This window comes from Protopterus annectens, chromosome 1.part1 (assembly GCF_019279795.1).
Source record: "Protopterus annectens isolate FY-2018-M chromosome 1.part1, PAN1.0, whole genome shotgun sequence".
In the NCBI taxonomy this organism is placed as follows: domain Eukaryota; kingdom Metazoa; phylum Chordata; order Ceratodontiformes; family Protopteridae; genus Protopterus; species Protopterus annectens.
In genome coordinates, this window is record NC_056726.1 from 1,099,329,397 (window position 1) to 1,099,356,096 (window position 26,700).

The 26,700-nt window shown below is 41.4% G+C and overlaps 1 pseudogene; it reads right to left on the reverse strand.

Moving 5' to 3' along the window:
- The window catches only part of LOC122815476, a 153,206-nt pseudogene extending 126,845 nt beyond the window's left edge, over window positions 1-26,361 (reverse strand).
- Window positions 26,362-26,700: the final 339 nt, after the last annotated feature.

Consider the following 26,700-nt stretch of genomic DNA (forward strand, 5'->3'; position numbering starts at 1 on the left):
GGTAAATATACATTCAGTTACCATTACCTGTACCTTTTATGACCATTATCTGTCTCGTAGGTAAATATACATTCAGTTACCATTACCTGTACCTTTTATATCCATTACCTGTCTCGTAGGTAAATATACATTCAGTTACCATTACCTGTACTTTTTATAACCATTACCTGTCTCGTAGGTAAATATACATTCAGTTACTATTACCTGTACCTTTTATATCCATTACCTGTCTCGTAGATAAATATACATTCAGTTACCATTACCTGTACCTTTTATATCCATTACCTGTCTCGTAGGTAAATATACATTCAGTTACCATTACCTGTACCTTTTATAACCATTACCTGTCTCGTAGGTAAATATACATTCAGCAGCAGCACAGCAAATGGCCAGTTCATATTGCTGCTTTCATTTTTCTCAGTCTGAACAGTAAAACTACCTTTTTGCCATATTTGTTATATTTCTATGTTTGTACAGAATTGCTAATGTCACCTCGAGAATACTGGAGCTGGTTTTCCATGGATGAACCATGGGAACTTATATGAGATTACTCTGCAATGCAAATACTTTATTAGTTTTTTGCTGTATTACATAGTTTCAGTCCTGTTTAAATATTCATAGATCAGCTGTATTCCACATTACCTCACTTTATAACTCATGTGTAAGACAGAGCAATAGAGTATGTAGTTATCATTTCTATTGTCTGTATTTAACATGTCACAAAGCTCACCACTTTGATTTGAAATCTCTCCTTCAGAACAGATGATGCAGTCATAACAGCAGATTGGCTGTCCTCGACGAATCAGTTTTCGGTGACCTGGTGAGCAACTCGTACTGCAAACAGAGTGGGGAGTCTAGAACAAACAAGGGGGCAATAATGAATTCAAACATTTAAAAGTATTGAGAAAACAAACTCATACATAACATAATGCAATGCTGCAGTGATTAAAAGCTGACAACATTGTATTATGACATCATAATTCAGGTACAATATGCTGAGTGATGTAAAACAGGGTCAATATTACAGTGAGTCAGCAGAAGTTAGATCTCTTGGACACATAGCTATGACAGGGGCCATGCTGTCATGGTAACTGCATTCATGTTAACGTGTTGCAGTGAGTCAGCAGAAGTCGGATCTCTTGGACATATAGGTATGACAGGGGTCCTTGCTGTCATGTTAACTGCATCCATGTTAATGTGTTGCAGTGAGTCAGTAGAAGTCAGATCTCTTGGACACATAGCTATGACAGGGGGCTGTGCTATCATGTTAACTGCATCCATGTTAACATGTTGCAATGAGTCAGCAGAAGTCAGATGTCTTGGACACAGAGCTATGACAGGGAGCCGTGATGTCATGGTAACTGCATCCATGTTAATGTGTTGCAGGGAGTCAGCGGAAGTCAGATCTCTTGGACACATAGTTATGACAGGGGGCTGTACTGTCATGTTAACTGCATCCATGTTAACGTGTTGCAGTGAGTCATCAGAAGTCAGATCTCTTGGATACATAGGTATGACAGTGGGCCATGCTGTCATGTTAACTGCATCCATGTTAATGTGTTGCAGTGAGTCAGCAGAAGTCAGATCTCTTGGACACATACCTATGACAGGAGGCCATGCTGTCATGTTAACTGCATCCATGTTAATGTGTTGCAGTGAGTCATCAGAAGTCAGATCTCTTGGGCACATATCTATGACAGGGGCTGTGCTGTCATGTTAACTGCATCCATGTTAACGTGTTTCAGTGAGTCAGCAGAAGCCAGATCTCTTGGACACATAGGTATGACAGAGGGCCGTGCTGTCATGTTTACTGCATCTAGGTTAAACATGTTGCAGTGAGTCAGCAGAAGTCAGATCTCTTGGACACATAGTTATGACAGGGGGCATGCTGTCATGGTAACTGCATCCATGTTAACATGTTGCAGTGAGTCAGCAGAAGTCAGATCTCTTGGACACATAGCTATGACAGGGGCCATGCTGTCATGGTAACTGCATTCATGTTAACGTGTTGCAGTGAGTCAGCAGAAGTCAGATGTCTTGGACACAGAGCTATGACAGGGAGCCGTGCTATCATGGTAACTGCATCCATGTTAATGTGTTGCAGGGAGTCAGTGGAAGTCAGATCTCTTGGACACATAAGTATGACAGTGGGCCGTGCTGTCATGTTAACTGCATCCATGTTAATGCATTGCAGTGAGTCAGCAGAAGTCAGATCTCTTGGACACATACCTATGACAGGGGGCCATGCTGTCATGTTAACTGCATCCATGTTAATGTGTTGCAGTGAGTCATCAGAAGTCAGATCTCTTGGGCACATATCTATGACAGGGGGCTGTGCTGTCATGTTAACTGCATCCATGTTAACGTGTTTCAGTGAGTCAGCAGAAGCCAGATCTCTTGGACACATAGGTATGACAGAGGGCCGTGCTGTCATGTTAACTGCATCTAGGTTCAACGTGTTGCAGTGAGTCAGCAGAAGTCAGATCTCTTGGACACATAGTTATGACAGGGGGCCGTGCTGTCATGTTAGCTGCATCCATGTTAAAGTGTTGCAGTGAGTCAGCAGTAGTCAGATCTCTTGACCACATAGCTATGACAGGGGGCCGTGCTGTCATGGCAACTGCATCCATGTCAACGTGTTGGTTTCTGACCTCCTTCCTGGTCTTTTCATCTGGTTTTACCAGTTAAGTCACCTGACTGGATGGCAAGGACTGTGGCTAAGATTCCCTTTAAGGCACTGAAAGCTATGGAAATGTGAAATACTTTGCAGAATATGTACATATGTACAGCATAAAACAACAGTAAATAATTATGGAAGAAAATAAACATCAACAGAATATATGGAACTCCAGTGAAGTAAACAATGCATGCAGAATATTGATGACAAGCAAAGGGAAACATTTTATGAAATACAAACTGACAATGGAGTGCATGACTATGGACTACTGGTCTGGAGTATGATAAATTGGTTATCTGGGACTATATGCTTATAGAATGAGTTTTCTGACTTGTTATAAAGCCATGATTGTCAGAATTGAGTTCAATAATCCTACAAGGTATTTTATTCTTTTACAGGACAAGTCATCATAAGGCAGGTAATTAGGAGCTAAAACATTGTAGCCTGTCTATTGGAAGAACCTACAAATCTCAAGCAATGATTGCATACCCCTCAACTGTCCAGATTTTCATAGAACATCCAGATTTTTGTCTTGCATTTTTGGTTTGTTGCTCATACAATGTGTGATTTTTAAGGAAAACCACTGAAAACTGAAGTCACTAATTGTTGGCATACATTTGAGTTTCAAAATTCATGTTCTTCAGGAAAAAGCATGCTAACACACACCCTGTTAATCTATCAACTTTGTAAGTTTCTAAGAACATTATTTGAAATTTGCCCCTATTTTTGGACCTTTATCCATCCATTATTTTAGGCTTTGCCCAAAGTTTTTGTGCTAAAAGATTGAGAGGTATGCATAGTAGGCATGGTGAGCAAATTGCAATAAATAACCACATACTGTTAAAGAACTCATTAGCAATGGCCGCATACATTGCCCAAAACTTCAGAAGCCCTGCCTTCCAAAAAACAATGTGTGATTGCGATCCCCTGTACCCCATGTAGGACTTGCACCACCCAACATTACCTGCTCCTTATATGTACTAACTCCTGAACTACACGAACACAAAGGAATCAGCTGGTAGGCTGCAGTATCTCCACATATAAATAAACAATATATGTACAAATATATATATTTGATATATATATATATATATATATATCCTTTTTTTGCATTAACAATGTTCATATGTCTGTTATGTACTTGGAGCTTTTCTCCCCGGGCCTCCGCTGAAAATGGACATGTATCCAGTGGTCGACCTCGTTAACAAAATAAAATAAAAATAAATATATATATATATATATATATATATATATATATATATATATATATATATATATACATATATGAATAATGTCCCTGGGGGGAAAAAATCACTGTTCTGGCTGTTCGACATTATGTGATTTTGTTTTTTAGAGTTCAGTATAAGAGCATTCGCTATTTTCAGCTTTCACTCTTCTGACACAGACCTGTCTGTTCAGGGTGGGCATACAAGTAGTTCTTACTTTGGGCTAAACCTTCATCTGCCTGTGTTCTTCCCATTAGCGGCTTTTCTTAATTTTGTTTCCATTTCTCTGGCCGTTACATCATCTCATTTCATATCCCGTACATTTGGACTTCTTACTGGTCCTTTTACTTATTCTGTCTGTTCAGCATCTTTGTTATTTTCCACAGGGTTTTCATAGATATTTCTCTGAAATTTCTCCTTCTTGTTTGGTAGAGTTTCTATTCCTTTTGCTTTGCTTTGTTTCCCCAAGTCTCTATAATAATTTTTGGTCATAGACGAATTGCTTTATTTGTATTTTACACTTATTTTTATCTGCATATCTTCTACGTGTTTCTGCCTGTGCTGATATTTTTAGTTTATTATTTGTGATAGTACAAGATAGATCCTGATCTGTTCTGATACCGCTCATTGTTTTTATCATGTCTATTTTTCTACCTATTTTTGTTGATCTGTTCCCTCTTCTATAGTCTTTTAATAGTGCTAGTTCTTGTCTTGATTGCTTTATAGTTTTATCCGTTTGATACTTGCATGATGACATGTGATTTCTCCCTTTCTTTTCCCTTAGTGTCCTGTATTTTTGTGGTAAGACTTTATCTGTTATTAATTTAGCTGCACAGCTATATACCCTATTTACATCAGTTATATCACATGGATTTCTGTTAATAGTCCTGATTACAGTGTTCGTTTGTTTTACCAGCCTTCTAACATTTTGGGTCTTATTGACTTGTAATGTATTTCTTTCGTCGGTCCTAATATGTCTCATTCGTCTGTATTAAATCAAGCAAATATTTCCTTAGATCATTTTCCACTAGACTGAGGACACATTCTTTGTTTTCCATTTCTTGTGGGCATTTTACACAAAGTTGCAGATCATATTTCTGTGAATATTCTCTTCGCCTGCATCCTGCATCATCCATTGCTCTGTCATATGGGGGACTCACTGGCCTATCACTGCACAACATGGACTGTGTCAGAACTGCCACAGTTTCCTGTTCCTTCTCTTGCTGTGCAACTCCAACTGAACTTTTGTACTGGTTTCCTACTGAAGGCTCCAAAGTATCTTCATATGGAGCTGCTCAGATGTTTCTCTCTTCACTGGTTTCACCTCAATTTGGGGATGCATTGCTCTATCCTGCTGTGATATTATTGAGTTAAATTTCACTTATTGCACTTAATCCTTCAAATTGCAGGTAACCCATAACCTCAGTTTCTGTTTCCTTAACTTCTCCATTACTAGTCCTCTTTTCTATTTTTCCTCTTTGTTTTCTTATTTTTTGTATTTTAAAATTTCCCATATCTGTATACCTTTTTGCCTGCATTTCTCTTCAAGTACATTTGCTGCTGTTTTTTGTACTGATTAGTCTGGCTTTCTCCTTTGCATAAGTATTACACCATATTAAACATCTTTTTCTTTCCCATGTCCATATTCCTTCTTCCAATGTCTCCTGCTCCTCCTATTTCCCCTTACTTTGGGGACTAGTTGTTCCATCATGCTGTGATATGACCTGTGTTAGACTTCCTACACTAAATCCTTCACTTTGCAGGTTTTCATAACTTCACCTTCTATTTGTTTAATTCTACATTACTGATTTTCTGTTCCACATTACCCCTCTGTGATATTATTTTTGTATTGTGAAATTTTCCATATCTGGGTGCCTTTGCCTGTATTTCTCTTCAAATATCTTTGGGGCTGCTTTTTGTATTGGTCAGTTGTGCTTTTCCCTTTGCATAAATATTGCACCATATCAGAGCTCTCTTTCTTTCTCATGTCCATATTTCTTTTTTGTACTTTTCAAAATTATATATATTTTCTTCTTTATATTTTTGCACTTCCTTGGTTGTTTTTATTTTCCAAACAACCCAAGATTTGTTGGTCTATATAATATTTTCTTGGATGTGTTGCATTTATGAACGCAAATTTGCATTTGAAGCTTTTAACAGTTTTTCTTGTGCAACTATTTTGTTTTCCTCTAATTTCTCTTATAATCTTTATGAATAACTTCTATCTGGAAATGCTGGGCTTCTTGCATAATATTAACAATACATCATTTCTTTCTTATTCTCAATAGTCCACTCTATAATTTTGTATTTCTCTTTTTCGGCTTGTCATTTTTTGTGTTGTTTTTGTAGACTACTACTTCCGTCTACAACAGGGGGGACATCCTCCCCCTGGACCTGGCCCAGCCCAATTGTAGGAATGTTTCTGTGTCTTGAGGACACTGCACTGTCATTTTTTTCTAGTTCTGCTACCAGTGTGCATACCAGGATTGGGCACTTTTTTATCCTGAGTCTTATGCACCCGGATGTCTTTTTTTTTTTTTTAACCTACTTCTGTCCATTATATATGCTATATAACATACAATCTATACATCAGCATTTTCATGTTGAGATTTTGTAAAAACAGGGTCTAACCTTGTTTAGGTATTCACCAAACTTGAGGATGAATTCAATTCCAACAATACTGCTCTCCTGTGCTTGCTGATGTTATCACCTCCCCATTCGGAGATATTGTTTTTGATGCTTACCTAACCAATAATTGGTATCATACAAGTTTATTTTATATTTATTTAACTATTGCTCATGATATGTAAAACTTGGGTGAACTTTTCTAATAATAATACTGTGATTTATTTGGTCTAAGTTATTAGGAGGAAACTGTAGAGTGTATTGTTAGTGATACGATTGGTGTGGAGTAATAATAAAAAATATGGCCATGTGCCACAGGGAAGTCACTGTTTTTGGAGTCAATAGTAGCTCTGCAGAGCTCCAGTGGTGTATTGAGATAAATCCCTGACTAGGAAGGGTGTGCCATAATGATAAAATAATTCCCCATCGCTGTTAACTCTAAATAAGATAAATTTACATGACCTCAGCAGGAGATGCTACCTTGTACATTACATGGCTGGAGCTTCTGCTATGGACCTCCACTGAGACCTTCTGTCACATGGATAGTGGTCAGTTACTCCTATATCTCCATAACAAGTTCATCAGGCACCCTTAGCTGCAAATGAACCATACTATTCTAAGATATAGTCAGGGTCAAACTCTGTCTATCACGCCCATCCTCCCCTCAGTCGTAACCAGGCTAAAAAACTTTTCAAACGCTGACTACAACCTCTTAAGGGAGGGTATCTGTAGCTTCACACCACCTTCTCCCTCAAAGGATGCAGACAATTATGCTGAACAGTGCACAAATGCAGTATATAAGCACCTGTACAACCGCATGGACTTAGCCATACTCAACAGAACTAAAACCTGTTCCTCAAAGAAATATAAACCTGCCTGGTGGACATACTCTATTAACAGACTTTACAACAGAAAGAAGAAACTGTTGTCCAAGGGTAAAAAGGAACATATTGCCAATTTGAAAAACTCCCTCCTTAGCCTCAGCAAGCAAATTAGATCACTAGTGAAAACCTCCAAAGCCAATTATGAATCAAAACTAGCCTCCAAAACAAAGGGAAACCACAAAGCCTTCTTCATTTACATCAGGAACCTCTATGACAAAGTCAGGTATGTTCCAAATTAGTACTCAATGGTACCACTTACACTGATTCTATTGACTTAGCCATCTTGCTAGCAAATAGGTTCAGTGAGAACTTCACCCCCCTGCCCCCTAAAGGCCCATTTAACATCCAAGATACTTGTGCCGCACCTCACATCTCCATGGATCAAGTGTTAAAGGCCTTATCCAAGGCAAAGAACACAGATTCCATGGGACCCGATAGTATCTCAGGCTGCATTATGCACCATCTCTGTCAAGAACTAGCTTTGTCATTGAGCACCCTATTCAACCACAGCCTAAGTATAGACTTTATTCCAGTAGAGTGGAGAACTTCCATTGTCATCCATTTGCACAAAAATGGTGCCACTACTGACCCTGGAAACTATTGCCCCATTAGCTTGACAAATCTGATCTGTAAAGCAGTGGAGTATATTATTATGGGTCTCATAAACAAGGACATAGGCAATCTCCAAGCACTTCACCCCACCCAGTTCAGATTCGTCTAGGGCAGATATTGCCTGTTGAACCTGGTTGACTTTTTTGAGACTATCACCAAGGCCCTGGATGAGGGAAGGTCAGGACATACAGTTTATCTTCACTTGGCAAAGCCTTTTACACAATCCACCACTCAGGCATCCTTAACACAACTTGGCATAAATCCCTATCTCATCATGTGCACGGACAACTGGCTCGCCACTAGGACCCACAAAGTCAAAATAGAGGCCTCCTCCTCTGACAGCAGACCTGTCACTAGTGGTGTTCCCCAGAGATCTGTCCTGGGACCCTTACTGTTTAGCATCTACTTCTCAGAGGTCCAGGCAAAGACAAAAGGCCTGTGGCTGGCCAAGTTTGCAGACGACTGTAAGATGGGTGCTGTCATTGACTCCCCAGATGATGTTAACATACTACAAGAGGGTCTCACAGCAACAAATGCATGTTGCCAAAGTCATGGCCTTAAGTTAAAAGCAAAAAAATGTATTATCATACCATTTGGCAAAAACATGGCCCCTACTGATTATCACATCAATGGCAACAATCTAAGCATGCAACCTGTGGTGAGAGACATGGGAGCACAGGTTGACAACAATCTCACATTCAGCTTTCATGTAGCAGCAGTAGTCAGAAAAGCCTTTTACATGCCTCATCTCATAAGTAAAAAAAAAGGACGTTGTTACCTCTCTGTACTCCTCCCTCATTAGGCCAATAATTGAGTACAACACTCCATTTGGTATATACCTCTCCAAACACCTGCACCATTTGGAAAGGCCACAGACCTACCTTACAAAAAAATTCATGGCCTCCAACACTTGTCCTATGTGGAGAGGCTCAAATCAATATCACACTACTCGGTATCATACAGATTGCTCATATGTGATCTGTGTCTTGCCTACAAGGCAATCTCGAACCCTGCCGTACTAGACATGTTCCATATCTATAAGTCTAACTCCTCGCACATTACCAGCTCAAAAGGAAATCTAATATGAGACATTAACAAAACCTGCTGAAGAGAGGTTTGTCTCCCAGAGGCTGCCCTGTCTCTGGAATAGACTTCTCATACACGCCAAACAGAGTACCTCACTAACCATCTTCAAGTACAACCTTGATGAGTGGTGGGGAAACTACAAATTTCTCGCAGGGGTTCCACCTGTGTCCCTTATTGACAGGGGCAACAGTTGTTGAATGAGGTTTCATTTGTGGAGGTAAACTCTTGGATAAGCTTGTAAGATCCCTAGGGCCATTAGCCTACTAACCTCCTGTGAGCCTATTCTCCTAAGATTCAGAGCTAAATCATAGACATCAGTACTGCTAGAGGTGTATGCTTAAGCTTAGCATTATGGGATTAGGTTTCATAGTTATTATGTCGCCTATCACTTTGAGTGTTGCACCTACTGCCATAGTCACATAGTTCTCATTAAACATACAGTAGTTATAACTGTCAGGTTTACACATCTGTTTTCCTTTACCATCAGAATGTCATTATAGGTTCATAGGTTCATAGGTTCATACTAGGCTATATGCCCGAGGGCATTTACAAGCCTAGCCCATCGTTTTGTGGCTTACGCCACCCCTTTAGTATGGGGAACTAAACCCATTATTTTGCTGTGCCTCTGTCGAGCAGTGACATTGAGGTAATCCCTGGGGTATATCTGCGATATCCCATCCATTGGTCAAGATTTCTCTTGAACAAGGCCAGCGAGGTGCTCTGCCTCACATATACCGGGATTTTGTTCCACAGCATAGGGAGTCTTTGGGTGATAAATCTATCCCTCCAGCACGTCCTATTAATAGCCGTGTCGAGGTTTAAGTCTCCCGCCCTTGTGGCTCTGATGGATCTAGATTTTTTGAGGTGAAGCATATTCATCAAATCTGGGTTTGACATGGCCTTGTATGTTAGGCAAAGGTCACCTCTGAGCAGCGTGCGACTGAATAGAGCTGGAGTTCTTTCAGTCGGGCAGCATAGGACAGATTTTTGAGACCCTTTATCCTTTTGGTGAGGAACTTTTGTGGCCTCTCCAGCTGCTGCAAGTGTCGGGTCAGATACATTCCGAATGGGGCATTGTACTCAATCATTGGTCTGATGAGTGATGAGTAAAGGGAGACCATGACCTCCCTTGATCTAGATGAGAATCCCTTCATGATAAGGTGGGCAATGTAGAAGGCCTTCCTAACTACTTTAGCTACATGGGTGTCGAATGATAGACTACTATCAACCTGGGTCCCCAGGTCCCTGATAAATTCTTCTGTGCTCAGTGGATTGCCACCTATTTGGTAGCTAGGGGTAACCTTGTTTTTCCCGAAGGGTATGACTATGCATTTTTTGGCATTTAACTTTAGGCCATGGCTCTGGCACCAGTTATCCATTTCTGTGAGACCCTTCTGAAGGATATCTGTGTCAGATGTGTTTTCTACTATGGCCCAGTTTGCAGTCATCTGCAAACTTTGTCAGCTCATAACCCTCCTGTGTTTGCTTGTACTTCGGAAAAGTATATGCCAAACAAGAGTGGGCCCAGGACTGAGCCCTGTGGGACACCACTTGTGACAGGCTTTGAGTCTGACATGGCGCCAGCAACTCTGACCCTGTGGGTTCTGTCACTCAGCCAGTTTGCAATCCATCTTGTGATGTATGGGTTAACATTTAAGCTGATGAGTTTTTCAATGATACCCGAGTGGGGTATTGTATCGAAGGCCTTCGCCAGATCAAGGTAGGCTGTATGGACTGCCTTTCCCTCATCAATGGCTTTGGTGACTGTTTCAAAAAAGTCAACCAAGTTTAAAAGGCATGATCTGCCTTTGACAAAGCCAAACTGGGTTGGATCCAAAGTCTGCAAATTCCGTATGTCTTTATTTATGAGCTCCATTATGATCCTCTCCATGGCTTTGCAGATAAGGCTTGTCAAGCTAATGGGCCGGTAATTTCCAGGGTCGGTGGTGGCACCGCCTTTGTGAAGTGGGACCACAGTTGCAGTGCGCCACTCCTGGAGTGCGTATCCAGAGGTAAGACTTTGATTAAACAGCTGTCCTAGCTGTGGGTTTAATTCATCATTGAGTTCATGGAGCACACAGCCGGGGACACCATCGGGTCCCATGGATGCTGTGTTTTTTGCTTTGGAGAGAGCAGTTCTCACTTGGGCGTTGGAAATGTTTGGGGGGCTGCAATTGTTTGGTATAGATATCTCACCTTTTGGGGGGGGGGAGAAGTTTGCACTGAACCTGTCAGCCAGTATGTTGGCAATGTCTGTAGGATCAGTAATCTTCACATCATTTTGAACTAGTTCTGAGCATATCTGGGAGTTTCCTCCCAGGTTTCTAACATAGCTAAAGAAGGCCTTATGATTGTCTTTTGAGTCTTTAGCTATTTTTCTCTCAAAATTTGCTTTGGATGATTTTATGAGAGCTCTTAGTTTTTACTTGTAGTGATCAAGGGTGTCTTACCTTTTAAGGATTTTGCTCTATCTTGTAGTAGCTTCCTCCTTTTGTTGTAGAGTTTGTTTATGGCTGGGGTCCACCAGACTGGACGCTTGCCTTTGGTACAAAGAGTCTTTGTTTTTCTTGGGATTGCCTTATCCATGCAGTCCTGCAGGTGCTGGTAGAAGGCATTTGTAAGTGATTCAGCGGCTTGAGTACTGTTTTCCGCCGGCTCAGGGCCTTAAAGGAGACCACACTAGTCTTTAGAAGTGTGAAGTCGGCTTTGAAAAGTTCTTTACTGTGGTCTTTTTATTTCAGGTGGGGGTGGGATGAGGACCTCCAGCGAGATTAGTTTGTGATCTGATCTCACCAGTGAGGGTATACTTCCGGTGTTGAACATTGTGCTCCCATGTTCGTGATGATGAGATCAAGTATGTTATCTCCTCTTGTGGGGATGGTGACTAGTTGTTCCATGGCATTTGAGTTTATGAATTCCAGGAACTTTTGGGCTAGGTGTTTGGGCTTGAGTAGTGTCCCCAGTCTATATTAGGGTAATTGAAGTCAAATAGTATGATGGTGTTTGGTGATACATTTATCCCTCTAGTGTTTTCAGGAAGGCCATGTGAGGTTCCTGAGTTTGTGAGGGTGGCCTGTAACATGCTACAATTTGCAGAGCAGTCTTGCCTATGGTTAATTGCACCTGGATGGTCTCCGATGCATCGTGCATTGCCACCAGTCTTGAGGTGTGGGTGTCTTTGATGAATATGGATACCCCTCCTTTCTTGGTATTGTCCGGATTTTGGGGCCGGAACGCATGATATGAGGTAAAACCTGATAGTGCTGGGGTGCTCTGAGGAGCCTTGAACCAGGTTTCTGTCACAGCACAGACATCGATGTTCTCCATACTGAGAAGGGCCTCGAGTGCGTGCATTTTGAGATTTAGACTTCTGGCATTGAGCAGCATTACCCTTAGTTTTTCCGTTTTTGTGTTCTAGGGTGGTAGGTTTAGAATTTGAGCCTTGCCTAAAAAAGGCACTATGGGGGTGGCAAGAGCCTTTGCCAATATCCGGAATCCCAGGGGTGACAGGTGCAAGCCGTCCCTTGCGAAGCAGCGTGGCTTGTCCAGCATGTCATCCCAGGCAGACAGACACTGGATCCCCTTTGAATGACACCAGTGTTTAAGCCAATTGTTAAAGCTGATCATCTTATCTCTGTATTGTGGCATCATTCTTGGTGAAGGTAGGATACTGCTCAAGGTCAGGGTCATACCTGCCTGGGCTACATAATCAGAGAGCTCCTCAATGTCTCTTTTCATGTAGTCCAAGGAGGTACGTCTCAGGTCGTTTACACCAGCGTGGACAATGACTGAGTCATATTTGTACCTGCTGTTGAGAGACCTGAGTGCTTGTGTTATGTGGCGGAGTCTAGCGCCCGACAGGCAGCTTACTGTGACCTTCTCCTCACTCAGTCTGGTGAGCGGGACGTCAGTGTGTCTGACTATGGAGTCACCAATGACTAGTGTGTCTGGCATTGTGTTTGGCCTTAAGGGCTGTGACTGTTTGACACTCTGACTGTGAGGTCTATGTGTTGCAGGTGTTGTGTTCTGAGGTGGTGGTTGTTTGGGTGTCTGCTTTGGTGGCCTCTGCTGTTTTGGTAGATTTTTGATCAGAGCCTCCGAGTATGTCTTTGTGTGTTTATGTGTATGATTTGAGGTTGTGATGGTACTATGTGAGACTGGGTCTATAGTGTGTGTGGTAACCTTCTCCTCCTGACTGGTCTTGCCAGTCCTATGTTGAGAGAGCTCAGCCTCCAGTTTGGCCGTATAGTTGCATCTCTCGCATGTATTTGTGTTTTGTGGGAGGAGGAGAGGGTTGTCTGTGTACATGAGGCAATTGTAACATTGCCTCAATATTCCAGGTTCACCAGCTGAGCAGGAGAGGACACTAGCAACTGATCCCTCGACATGCTAGAAGGAATAGACAAAAAAACTTTAAAAAAGAATCCGGGGGATGTGGGTGACCTAGAAATGGGGGTTTGCCTTTTTGGGGTACTATCTATGACAAGAGTGCCGTATCAAGGTAATAAGTACTGTAGGAGCAAGTGCTAGGTTTAACAGATAGAGAATAGTCTACTTGGAGTCAAGTAGAGATGATCTTTTTAGTTATAGGATACGCAGATTAGATCAGTAGTATAGTTCGAGGAAGGTAGTTTTAAGGGAAAATTTGAAGAGTGGACTTTAAGTGGCCCAAATAGTTTAAACCTGCTTACCGCTGCCCTAGTGTGCAACAGTGGCAACTCCGCGCTAAATCGCTGGTCGCTGTTCATGTGATTTCCAAGAGTCACACATGCCATACACTGAAAAAGCATTCGTAACACATTTGTGCTGTATTTCCATTTAGTGTATTACGCACCTGCATGTGTCCTTCACCCCACATGATGGCTGTCTCGTTTATGGTTAGTTCTTGACCTTTAGGAGCATGTGCATTAAATGTTCCTATCGCTACATATTTGCTGGATTCATCTTGCAGCTCATGCCAGTTCATGAAGTCATATGCGATAGGTGGTTCTCCATTTTCTTGAAAGAATATATCAACACCTCCAGTGTTCTTAAAGTGTATATTCCTCATGTAATGAGCAAGCTGCAAGTTGATTAAGAAGGAAATTATATAAAGACTTACACCACTTTCTTATTATTCATCCTCATTAAATCATTCTATACATTATGTGATCGTGGGAATTACTGTTTGGGTAGGTGGCAGGTAAGCAGGTTAGCTCAGCCAAAGAGACAACAAGGACTAACTCAAGGTTAGCTGTTTTGTTTAGTGAATACAGACAGTAGGTATTTTTGTCAGCATTCCTGCAATGTTTCATATTCAAAAGCTGTAAAGTCAGTAAACCTCAAACCATGATCACTGATCACACAAGACTTACATCATCTCACACTAAACTGTGTTTGATATATATATATATATATATATATATATATATATATATATATATATATATATATATATATATATATATATATGTGTGTGTGTGTGTGTGTGTGTGTGTGTGTGTGTGTGCATGTGTGTGTATTTTGCCTACTTATCGGAGCTATAATCTTTCATTTTAAGCTAATTCCCTGGAAAAAAAACATTCAGTGGAAAATATATCCTAGCTCAGCCTTAAGTGTATAATTCCACTATTAATCAATCAATGTGTCACTTCTTTCATTGGTATGATGCAGAAAGAAAGACCATAAAAGTCAAATAATGCTGCTAAGAAAATAAGGTATGTTTTGAGAAAGAAAACACCTGCAGAATGTGAGTACAGGATGTGGCTTGAAGTGCACCACATGACCAAATGTTAGCAAGGATTGTGATTGCAGTGACCCTGATATTTATTAAATGAACAGAAGGCAACAAGGGACCCTGCCTATCTTAAAACTAGCCATGAGCACTCAGCAACTGTACTAAAAGTCCATGGCTTCTACCCTCCACTGCCTTCAGCCTGTCTTCTAAAGGGCATTACATTTACAGTGTGATACCCAAGAATCTTGATTTATATTACAGGCAGTTAGCTGGTGCCTGCAGACCACTGGTCCCATATAAAGAGTCATATATAGTAATGTAAGGTCTGTCCAAACACTGACTAACCTTACTGCTGACCTGCTGTACTACAGTGACCTTGCACTTCTAAGACATGTCAATCAGTACCCTAGATGTTTCACTACTGGGGAGAACTAGGACTGAACCTGATTCATATTCATGTAAGACCTCCAACCCCAAAAACATGACATGGGACAGTCATACATTATACACATGTCTTCTAATTTATTATTCTGCGTTCGCTGTTTCGTGGCAGCAGTTGGTAGAGTTCATCATGTGCTCAGTGCAGGCTCATCCTGCCTGCTCAGTGTTAGGTATTCACATACTTTCACTTAACAGCTTTATGGTTCCTGCATGCTTCCTGGATTTTATTAACACAAACACCCTGGGACAGATAGTGCACACTCTAACCAGAGGCTCAAAAATACTGTATGGGATACTCACCAACATGGGAGGGCCTTGCCCTCCCCATGTCACATCCTCAGTACTGAGTTCTGATCACAAAGTTGTCTCATTTGAAGTAAAAACTAGCTCAGACAATCAAGCTAAACTAGTAACAGTTAGCAACTATTCAAAGGCAAACTCCATCCTATTAAGTGACCGTTTGCCAAAATTCAAGGTCCCCTCAACCCGAGACCACAGTCACCTATGCAAAATTAACAGAGTCACTATATATACATGTGACTAGCTGCAGAGAGACTGCCATACCTACTAGAAATAAATCCAAGACAAGGACTAAAAACAAACTGCACTAGTGAAATCCTCACATAAATAAGGTATATAATAAAAGAAGAAAACGTGCCCAAAATCAGGAAAAGCAACTCCCTTAAAAATAAATGCTCTCTTATACAACTAAACAAGAAACTAAAAGGAATAATTAAGTCCATCAAGGCCAACTATGAGGTCCAGATGGTCTTGCAGGCTATGCAGAATCAGAAGGCCTTCTTCAGCTATGTCCAGAGCCTTAGAGGTAACACACAACATTGTGCTGAACTGGTGGTGAATAGTACTGCCTACACCAATCAGGGTGACATAGCAAATCTACTGGCTGATAAGTTCACCCCATCTCCTGTCCAGCTTCACCAGGTGAAATCCCCTCCAACATACTTCTCCCAGCTATCAGCAGAGACCAGGTGCTCACAGCACTTACTAAAGCCAAGGACACTGCCTCCTTGTGTCCCTGCAACATGATTGGTTGCCTCCTGACCAGTCTAAAGCATGACTAATCAGGACCAACAACATGACTGGTCACCTCCTGACCAGTCTAAAGCATGACTAATCAGGACCACTTGAAGCCTCTTCAACTACAGCCATGAAAAAGGCTATGTTCCAAATGAACGGAGGTCTACAACAGTCATTCCCATCCACAAGGGTGTTCAACTACAGCCATGAAACAGGCTATGTTCCAAATGAACGGAAGTCTGCAACAGTCATTCCCATCCACAAGGGTGTTCAACTACAGCCACGAAACAGGCTATGTTCTAAATGATTGGAGGTCTGCAACAGTCATTCCCATCCACAAGGGTGTTCAACTACAGCCACGAAACAGGCTATGTTCCAAATGAACGGAGGTCTGCAACAGTCATTCCCATCCACAAGGGTGTTCAACTACAGCCACGAAACAGGCTATGTTCCAAATGAACGGAGGTCTGCAACAGTCATTCCCATCTGCAAGGGTGTTCAGCTACAGCCACGAAACAGGCTATGTTCCAAATGAATGGAGGTCTGCAACAGTCATTCCCATTCGCAAGGGTGTTCAACTACAGCCATGAAACAGGCTATGTTCCAAATGACTGGAGGTCTGCAACAGTCATTCCCATCTGCAAGGGTGTTCAACTACAGCCATGAAACAGGCTATGTTCCAAATGAACGGAGGTCTACAACAGTCATTCCCATCCACAAGGGTGTTCAACTACAGCCACAAAACAGGCTATGTTCCAAATGACTGGAGGTCTGCAACAGTCATTCCCATCCACAAGGGTGGACCATCAACCAAACCAGGGAACTACAGACCCATCAGTGTATTAAGCCTAATATGCAAAGCCATGGAACAAATTATCATGGAAATGATAAACAAGGATATTGGGAACCATCAGACACTGGGCCCATCCTAATCTGACTTTGTCAAGGAAAGGTCATGCCTACTTAACTTAGTAGACTTCTTTGAGAGGGTTACCAGGGCCATAGAAGAGGTAAAACAGTGCATACTGTGTATGTTGACCTGGCTAAGGAATTTGATACAATACCCCACTCAGGCATTGTTGACAACCTTACTGAGCTAGGTATAAACCCTTACACAACTCACTAGATTGCTGACTTGCTCACAGACTAGACCCATGAAGCCTGGATCAATGAGACCACTTTCACCAAGAGACCAATGACTAGTGGAGTACCCCAGGGCTCCTTGCTGGGTGCATTCTTCTTTGGCATCTACTTCTCAGAAGTCAAAGCTGATCTTAAAGGCCTCTGGCTCACCAGATTCACATATGACTGTAAAATGGGGGCTGTTCCAGATTCCACTAAGACACAAAGATCTTCCAACTTGGTTTAACACAAATGACTGGTGCCAAACACGACCTAAAACTCAATGCCAAACAAATGCATTATAGTGCTCTTTGAAAAGCCCACAATGCAAGTTATTTACTTCATCATTAAAACACCCCTAAGAGTTCACCCAGTATTTATTATTTTATTTATTTTACATTTGATTACCAGAAGTGTCCGACTGGACACATGTCCTTTTTCAGTGGGGGCCCGAGGAGAAAAGGTCCACATAAAACATACAGTATAACAATATTAGATTAGTGTTGACAACACAGAGTGATAGAAGTACTAGGTAACAGTGTTTGAACAATCAGTAACTTATCCAAAACTAAGTAGCATGTTATTATACATTAATTTAGTGCAGTAAAGTGTAGCTAACACAACATGAGAACCATACCTCTCAACATCTTAGTACAAAAAATCTGGGCAAAGCCTGACAGAATGTGTGGACAAAGGCCCAAAAATAGGTACACATTTTAAATATTGCTCTCATAAACTTAGACAGTTGTTTGAATAACCAGATTTGTCTTAGCATGCATTTTTTTCTGAAGGATATGAAGTCTGAAACACAAATGTGTATCATTATTTAGTGACTTCAGTCCTTAAATGATCCCAGTGATTTGCCAGAAAATCACAAGTTTTATGAGGAACAGTTCAAAAATATGAGGCAAAAATCTGGGCATTCTGTGAAAATCTGTACAGTTGAGAGAAATGATAAGAAGTTATACATTTTCTATAAGGAATTATAAAGTTAAAGTAGGGTACAGCTAGGCATAGAACAGAGAAATGAGGGATTTACAACACTGTGCAATGTTGGTATAGACTGCCATGCTTCATAGGTTCATAGGTTCATAGCTGTGTACTAGGCTAATGGCCCTGGAGCCTTTACAAGCCTAGCCCATCGGATTAACCTGGTATCGTGCCACTCGACCTTAGTTTCCAGTGCCTTTGTCGAGTAGAGCCACTGGAGTGATCCTCGGGGTGAATTTTGTATTTCCCATCCACTCATCAAGAGATTATTTTAGGATCAAGTGTTCTTGTTTGTCATTGGAGCTAATTGTCCTGTAGTAAGCATGGTGTTAGTATCAAAGTAGCAGAGGTATTAGTATTTTCGGAGAGAGATGGTTTAGTCAAGAGTAGAGCAAGGACACCGCCACTTATTTGATAAGCGAGTTTTAAGTATTGTTTTCTAAATTGTGACAGGGCTGTAGTAGATGTAATGTCATGTGGTAGTTTATTCAAGATTTTGCTTATATAATTTGTGAGTAGTAGTGAGGAATCTGGGAATGTATATAGACAGCAATCTGTCCTTTGACAAATATATAGCAAAGATAATAAGAAAATCATTCTCTCTCACCCAACTTATGGGAAGGGTACAGCATGCAGGTCCAAGGAAGTTACAGTACCTCTCTACTCAACCTGTATCAGACCTATCATTGAATACAATACCACTGTACTCAGCCTATATCAGGCCCATCACTGAATACAATGCCCTTACAGTACCACTGTACTCAGCCTGTATCAGGCCCATCATTGAATATAATGCCCTTATAGTACCACTGTACTCAGCCTGTATCAGACCCATCATTGAATATAATGCCCTTATAGTACCACTGTACTCAGCCTGTATCAGACCCATCATTGAATACAATGCCCTTATAGTACTACTCTACTCAGCCTGTATCAGACCCATCATTGAATACAATGCCCTTATAGTACCACTCTACTCAGCCTGTATCAGACCCATCATTGAATATAATGCCCTTATAGTACCACTCTACTCAGCTTGTATCAGGCCCATCACTGAATACAATGCCCTTATAGTACTACTCTACTCAGCCTGTATCAGACCCATCATTGAATATAATGCCCTTATAGTACCACTGTACTCAGCCTGTATCAGGCCCATCATTGAATATAATGCCCTTATAGTACCACTGTACTCAGCCTGTATCAGGCCCATCATTGAATATAATGCCCTTATAGTACCACTGTACTCAGCCTGTATCAGACCCATCATTGAATATAATGCCCTTATAGTACCACTGTACTCAGCCTGTATCAGACCCATCATTGAATATAATGCCCTTATAGTACTACTCTACTCAGCCTGTATCAGACCCATCATTGAATATAATGCCCTTATAGTACCACTGTACACAGCCTGTATCAGACCCATCATTGAATATAATGCCCTTATAGTACCACTGTACTCAGCCTGTATCAGACCCATCATTGAATATAATGCCCTTATAGTACCACTCTACTCAGCCTGTATCAGACCCATCATTGAATATAATGCCCTTATAGTACCACTGTACTCAGCCTGTATCAGACCCATCATTGAATATAATGCCCTTATAGTACCACTGTACTCAGCCTGTATCAGACACATCATTGAATATAATGCCCTTATAGTACCACTGTACTCAGCCTGTATCAGACCCATCATTGAATATAATGCCCTTATAGTACTACTCTACTCAGCCTGTATCAGACCTATCACTGAATACAATGCCCTTATAGTACCACTCTACTCAGCCTGTATCAGGCCCATCACTGAATATAATGCCCTTATAGTACTACTCTACTCAGCCTGTATCAGACCTATCATTGAATACAATACCACTGTACTCAGCCTATATCAGGCCCATCACTGAATACAATGCCCTTATAGTACCACTGTACTCAGCCTATATCAGACCCATCATTGAATATAATGCCCTTATAGTACCACTGTACCCAGCCTGTATCAGACCCATCATTTGATATACGCCCCGCCATATAGTACCACTGTACCCAGCCTGTATCAGACCCATCATTGAATATAATGCCCTTATAGTACCACTCTTCTCAGCCTGTATCAGACCCATCATTGAATATAATGCCCTTATAGTACTACTCTACTCAGCCTGTATCAGGCCCATCACTGAATATAATGCCCTTATAGTACCACTCTACTCAGCCTGTATCAGGCCCATCACTGAATATAATGCCCTTATAGTACCACTGTACCCAGCCTGTATCAGGCCCATCATTGAATATAATGCCCTTATAGTACCATGAACCCTCAGCCTGTATCAGACCCATCACTGAATACAATGCCCTTACAGTACTCAGCCTGTATCAGGCCCATCATTGAATATAATGCCCTTATAGTACCACTGCCTGTATCAGGCCCATCACTGAATATAATGCCCTTACAGTACCACTGTACTCAGCCTGTATCAGGCCCATCATTGAATATAATGCCCTTATAGTACCACTGTACTCAGCCTGTATCAGACCTATCACTGAATACAATGCCCTTACAGTACCACTGTACTCAGCCTGTATCAGGCCCATCATTGAATATAATGCCCTTATAGTACCACTGTACTCAGCCTGTATCAGGCCCATCACTGAATACAATGCCCTTACGAGTACCACTGTACTCAGCCTGTATCAGACATCATTGATATAATGCAGACCTTACAGTACCACTGTACTCAGCCTGTATCAGGCCCATCATTGAATATAATGCCCAGTACCACTGTACTCAGCCTGTATCAGGCCCATCATTGAATATAATGCCCTTATAGTACCACTGTACTCAGCCTGTATCAGACCCATCATTGAATATAATGCCCTTATAGTACCACTGTACTCAGCCTGTATCAGGCCCATCATTGAATACAATGCCCTTATAGTACCACTGTACTCAGCCTGTATCAGGCCCATCATTGAATACAATGCCCTTACAGTACCACTGTACTCAGCCTGTATCAGGCCCATCATTGAATATAATGCCCTTATAGTACCACTGTACTCAGCCTGTATCAGACCTATCACTGAATACAATGCCCTTACAGTACCACTGTACTCAGCCTGTATCAGGCCCATCATTGAATATAATGCCCTTATAGTACCACTGTACTCAGCCTGTATCAGGCCCATCACTGAATATAATGCCCTTACAGTACCACTGTACTCAGCCTGTATCAGGCCCATCATTGAATATAATGCCCTTATAGTACCACTGTACTCAGCCTGTATCAGGCCCATCACTGAATATAATGCCCTTATAGTACCACTGTACTCAGCCTGTATCAGACCCATCATTGAATATAATGCCCTTATAGTACCACTGTACTCAGCCTGTATCAGACCCATCATTGAATATAATGCCCTTATAGTACCACTGTACTCAGCCTGTATCAGGCCCATCATTGAATATAATGCCCTTATAGTACCACTGTACTCAGCCTGTATCAGACCCATCATTGAATATAATGCCCTTATAGTACCACTGTACTCAGCTTGTATCAGACCCATCATTGAATATAATGCCCTTATAGTACCACTGTACTCAGCCTGTATCAGACCCATCATTGAATATAATGCCCTTATAGTACCACTGTACCCAGCCTGTATCAGGCCCATCATTGAATATAATGCCCTTATAGTACCACTGTACTCAGCCTGTATCAGACCCATCACTGAATACAATGCCCTTATAGTACCACTCTTCTCAGCTTGTATCAGGCCCATCACTGAATACAATGCCCTTACAGTACCACTGTACTCAGCCTGTATCAGACCTATCACTGAATACAATACCACTGTACTCAGCCTGTATCAGGCCCATCATTGAATACAATGCCCTTATAGTACCACTGTACTCAGCCTGTATCAGGCCCATCATTGAATACAATGCCCTTACAGTACCACTGTACTCAGCCTGTATCAGGCCCATCATTGAATATAATGCCCTTATAGTACCACTGTACTCAGCCTGTATCAGACCTATCACTGAATACAATGCCCTTACAGTACCACTGTACTCAGCCTGTATCAGGCCCATCATTGAATATAATGCCCTTATAGTACCACTGTACTCAGCCTGTATCAGGCCCATCACTGAATATAATGCCCTTACAGTACCACTGTACTCAGCCTGTATCAGGCCCATCATTGAATATAATGCCCTTATAGTACCACTGTACTCAGCCTGTATCAGGCCCATCACTGAATATAATGCCCTTATAGTACCACTGTACTCAGCCTGTATCAGACCCATCATTGAATATAATGCCCTTATAGTACCACTGTACTCAGCCTGTATCAGACCCATCATTGAATATAATGCCCTTATAGTACCACTGTACTCAGCCTGTATCAGGCCCATCATTGAATACAATGCCCTTATAGTACCACTGTACTCAGCCTGTATCAGGCCCATCATTGAATACAATGCCCTTACAGTACCACTGTACTCAGCCTGTATCAGGCCCATCATTGAATATAATGCCCTTATAGTACCACTGTACTCAGCCTGTATCAGACCTATCACTGAATACAATGCCCTTACAGTACCACTGTACTCAGCCTGTATCAGGCCCATCATTGAATATAATGCCCTTATAGTACCACTGTACTCAGCCTGTATCAGGCCCATCACTGAATATAATGCCCTTACAGTACCACTGTACTCAGCCTGTATCAGGCCCATCATTGAATATAATGCCCTTATAGTACCACTGTACTCAGCCTGTATCAGGCCCATCACTGAATATAATGCCCTTATAGTACCACTGTACTCAGCCTGTATCAGACCCATCATTGAATATAATGCCCTTATAGTACCACTGTACTCAGCCTGTATCAGACCCATCATTGAATATAATGCCCTTATAGTACCACTGTACTCAGCCTGTATCAGACCCATCATTGAATATAATGCCCTTATAGTACCACTGTACTCAGCCTGTATCAGGCCCATCATTGAATATAATGCCCTTATAGTACCACTGTACTCAGCCTGTATCAGACCCATCATTGAATACAATGCCCTTATAGTACCACTGTACTCAGCCTGTATCAGACCCATCACTGAATACAATGCCTTCTTTGGCATGTATCTAACCAGATACTTGCAACAGCATGTATGCCCACAAACGTTTCTCACCAGGAGAATTCAGGCCATCAGTACCCTATCCTACACTGATTGCCGGAAGGCTTTGTGTTAATATTCTTTCTCCTGCAGGCTGCAGGGAGGGGGTCTTGGCCTGACTTACAGGGGGCTTCCTCAAACCCAGCCTTGATGAACCTGTTGCACGTGCATAAACTAAACAGCACCAGAAACATTAGATCCAGTGATCTGACCTCCACTTGAGACATAAATAGAGCATACCAGAGTGACAGATATGTATCCCAAAGTCCCTGTACTATGGAATAGGCTCCCCATCCATTTTAAACAGAGTTCAGCCCTGACCCTATTCAAAGGTAATCTTGACAACTGGATGGGAAATCGTACAATTTTTGCAGGTCTGCCTCCATGTCCCTTATGGGCAAAGGCCATCAAGAAGAAAACTATTATCCTAACCAACACCTCATTCAAATCCTTAGCTACCTGCCTACTAACATACCCATCCCCCTTATGATACTTGGGACCCAAATGGTTTGCGGTATGTAGCTAGGCTTGTAAGGGCCCTAGTTGACATTAACCTAGTAACAACCTATGAAATTATGAAAAGACCGTGCAGCCATTATGGGAGAGTTTGAATCTGGTTGCTTCCTTCACCACTAAGTATTTTCAGCTTAGGGGTTATTACTTTTTACCTTGTATATTTTCTGATTTGGTGACGCCTTTTGATGGATAAAGTTGCATTTGCTGCAGTTGCAATGGTGATTCCCAGGTCTCCCTCTTATTCTCCAAAGACCACATAAAATACTTGGTCCCATATGATGAATATCTGAATGATATTCTGTTCTGGATGCTTATCAATGGGTGAGACTCAACCCAACCAAAACTCTTGTCATGGCATTTCATGCCACTTTAAACCCCCACACAGTTCATGCTTTTACCCCCAATACTGCTTCCAAGGGCTTAAGTTTGAACCGGTGTCCAAGATGTCAGATCATGATGCAAACAACAAATTCTCGGCACATTCTGATCCATGTAGGACATACCTGGGCAGAACTATATGATAAAAATCCATTGTTGTGCATTAATGGAAATACTTCTTCCTGTAAGTCTTTGCACTACCAGTACACATGACACATCCATAGAACATGTTGGAGTAAACAGGTTAAAACATACTTCCCTTTTCTATATGAACAGAGTTATAATTAAACTCTCAGAATATGTGCCCAAAGCAGGTATGAGCCTATCCTTCAGCAGTATTTTACCATCAACAAGAAGGATGCTACAATACAAACAAAAGATTATTGACTTCAACTGGCTCAGCTTCTGGAGAAATTTAAAGAGGGTCCAATATGTATCCACCTGGGAGGAGATGATAGACCATCCTAATGGCTTTGCCATGGATTGCTTGCACCATGCCTCACCTCCAAGGCTTTTATATATTGGTTAATACCTTGTCCACAACTATAGTGCCTTTTTAGGCAATGTTTAACAAAATTAAATACAGATAACATAAATGTATGGATACTGAATGCTAGGAGCCTCAACGGACAACTTCACTCCCTACAGGTACTGCTTACCTTAGACTGCACATGTATATGTGGGTCTACTTCTATTGAAAGAAAGACCACTTACCCAAAACTGAATTTACTGAGATGACAACACCAAACTGTTAATTTACAGAGTGATTACACTAACAATTTTTTTAACAGGGAAAGTATGCACTTGGCCAACACTGAACGAAGAAACACACCACAGTATATCAGATCCACCCAGGTGGGGGTGGGGCTGTGCCTCCCACACCTCCCTAATTAAATATACCAGCTCAGAGATCACACTATAGTAGGGAAAAGGGCAATTTCCCCATGTTGGCCAAATGTGTACTTTCTGTGTTAAAAAATTTGGTAGTGCGATTGTTCATTACATTAACAGTTCGGTGTTGTTATCTTGGTGAATTCAGTTTTTGGCAAGTAGTCTTTTGATCATTGGAAGTAGAGCAATAATTATAGATATAGATATAGATATAGATATAGGTATAGATATAGATATAGATATAGATATAGATATAGGTATAAATGTATGCATTGTCATGGAGGCCTGTTTCAAGACCATTTAGAACACAACATTAATCCAGGGCTTCAACACTTGCAAGGCATTCAGACTCGACACACTAGATGAAGGCACCAAAGGTGGAAGTATCTCCATATTGGTAAAACAAAATATCATCCCCAGGCTGGTGAGACAAGATCACAACCTTTAACTCCACTATGTCCAACTTACCATTAATATAACCCCATCTCACATCATATCTAACTATAGGACCCTCTCTATGTCTACCTTGGCCCATACCTCTTACACGACTTGCCTGCAGTTGCTGTGCATTAGTCCTTACACCACTCACCTAGGGGACTTCTACTTCCCCTCCATCAACTAGTGGACTTTTACATCCCCTAAACTGTACGCCCAGAGATTTCTGGACATCATAAACACAAACTCTCATGACCAGTTAATCTGTAGACCAACTGGGGGAGACAAAATCCTGGACTTGGTTCTGAGCAATATGGGACAGCTCTATTCCCCATCAGGTATAACTCCTTCCCTCATCACATTGGACTTTTAAGGTACACTGTAATTATCAGCGCTAAAAGAGGAACACCCTGTTTGAATGAATGCACACTTACCGCCTTTAGAAAAAGGGTAAAGTCAAGTAGGTAACCAGAGATAAGCTTGAGTTCCACAACAATAGCACCATTCATGTAATTCTGGCATGCCTTGCCTTCCAGCCCCATTCTAAATGTTCCATGTGAAATCTTAAGCATTATTTTCAACAAAACGTTCCATTTTGTCAATAATAAACATGTCCTTTAACAGTCATTTGAGTATTGATGCAGCATTACTGTAAAAGAGGAGGGAACAGGCTTATTTTTCTGATTTTTAGCAAGTAAAATTAGGCAAAATGCAAACTGAAGCAATGAATCAGTCAGTGGTATAGGAATCAATGGAATTCATCCATCATGTGCACTGGGTATACCTACACAGTATATCATAAAGGGGCAGATGATGAGAGTGGCAAGAATGACATCGGATAAGATGGACTTTATGAAAGAAGTGGACAACATTCACAATAT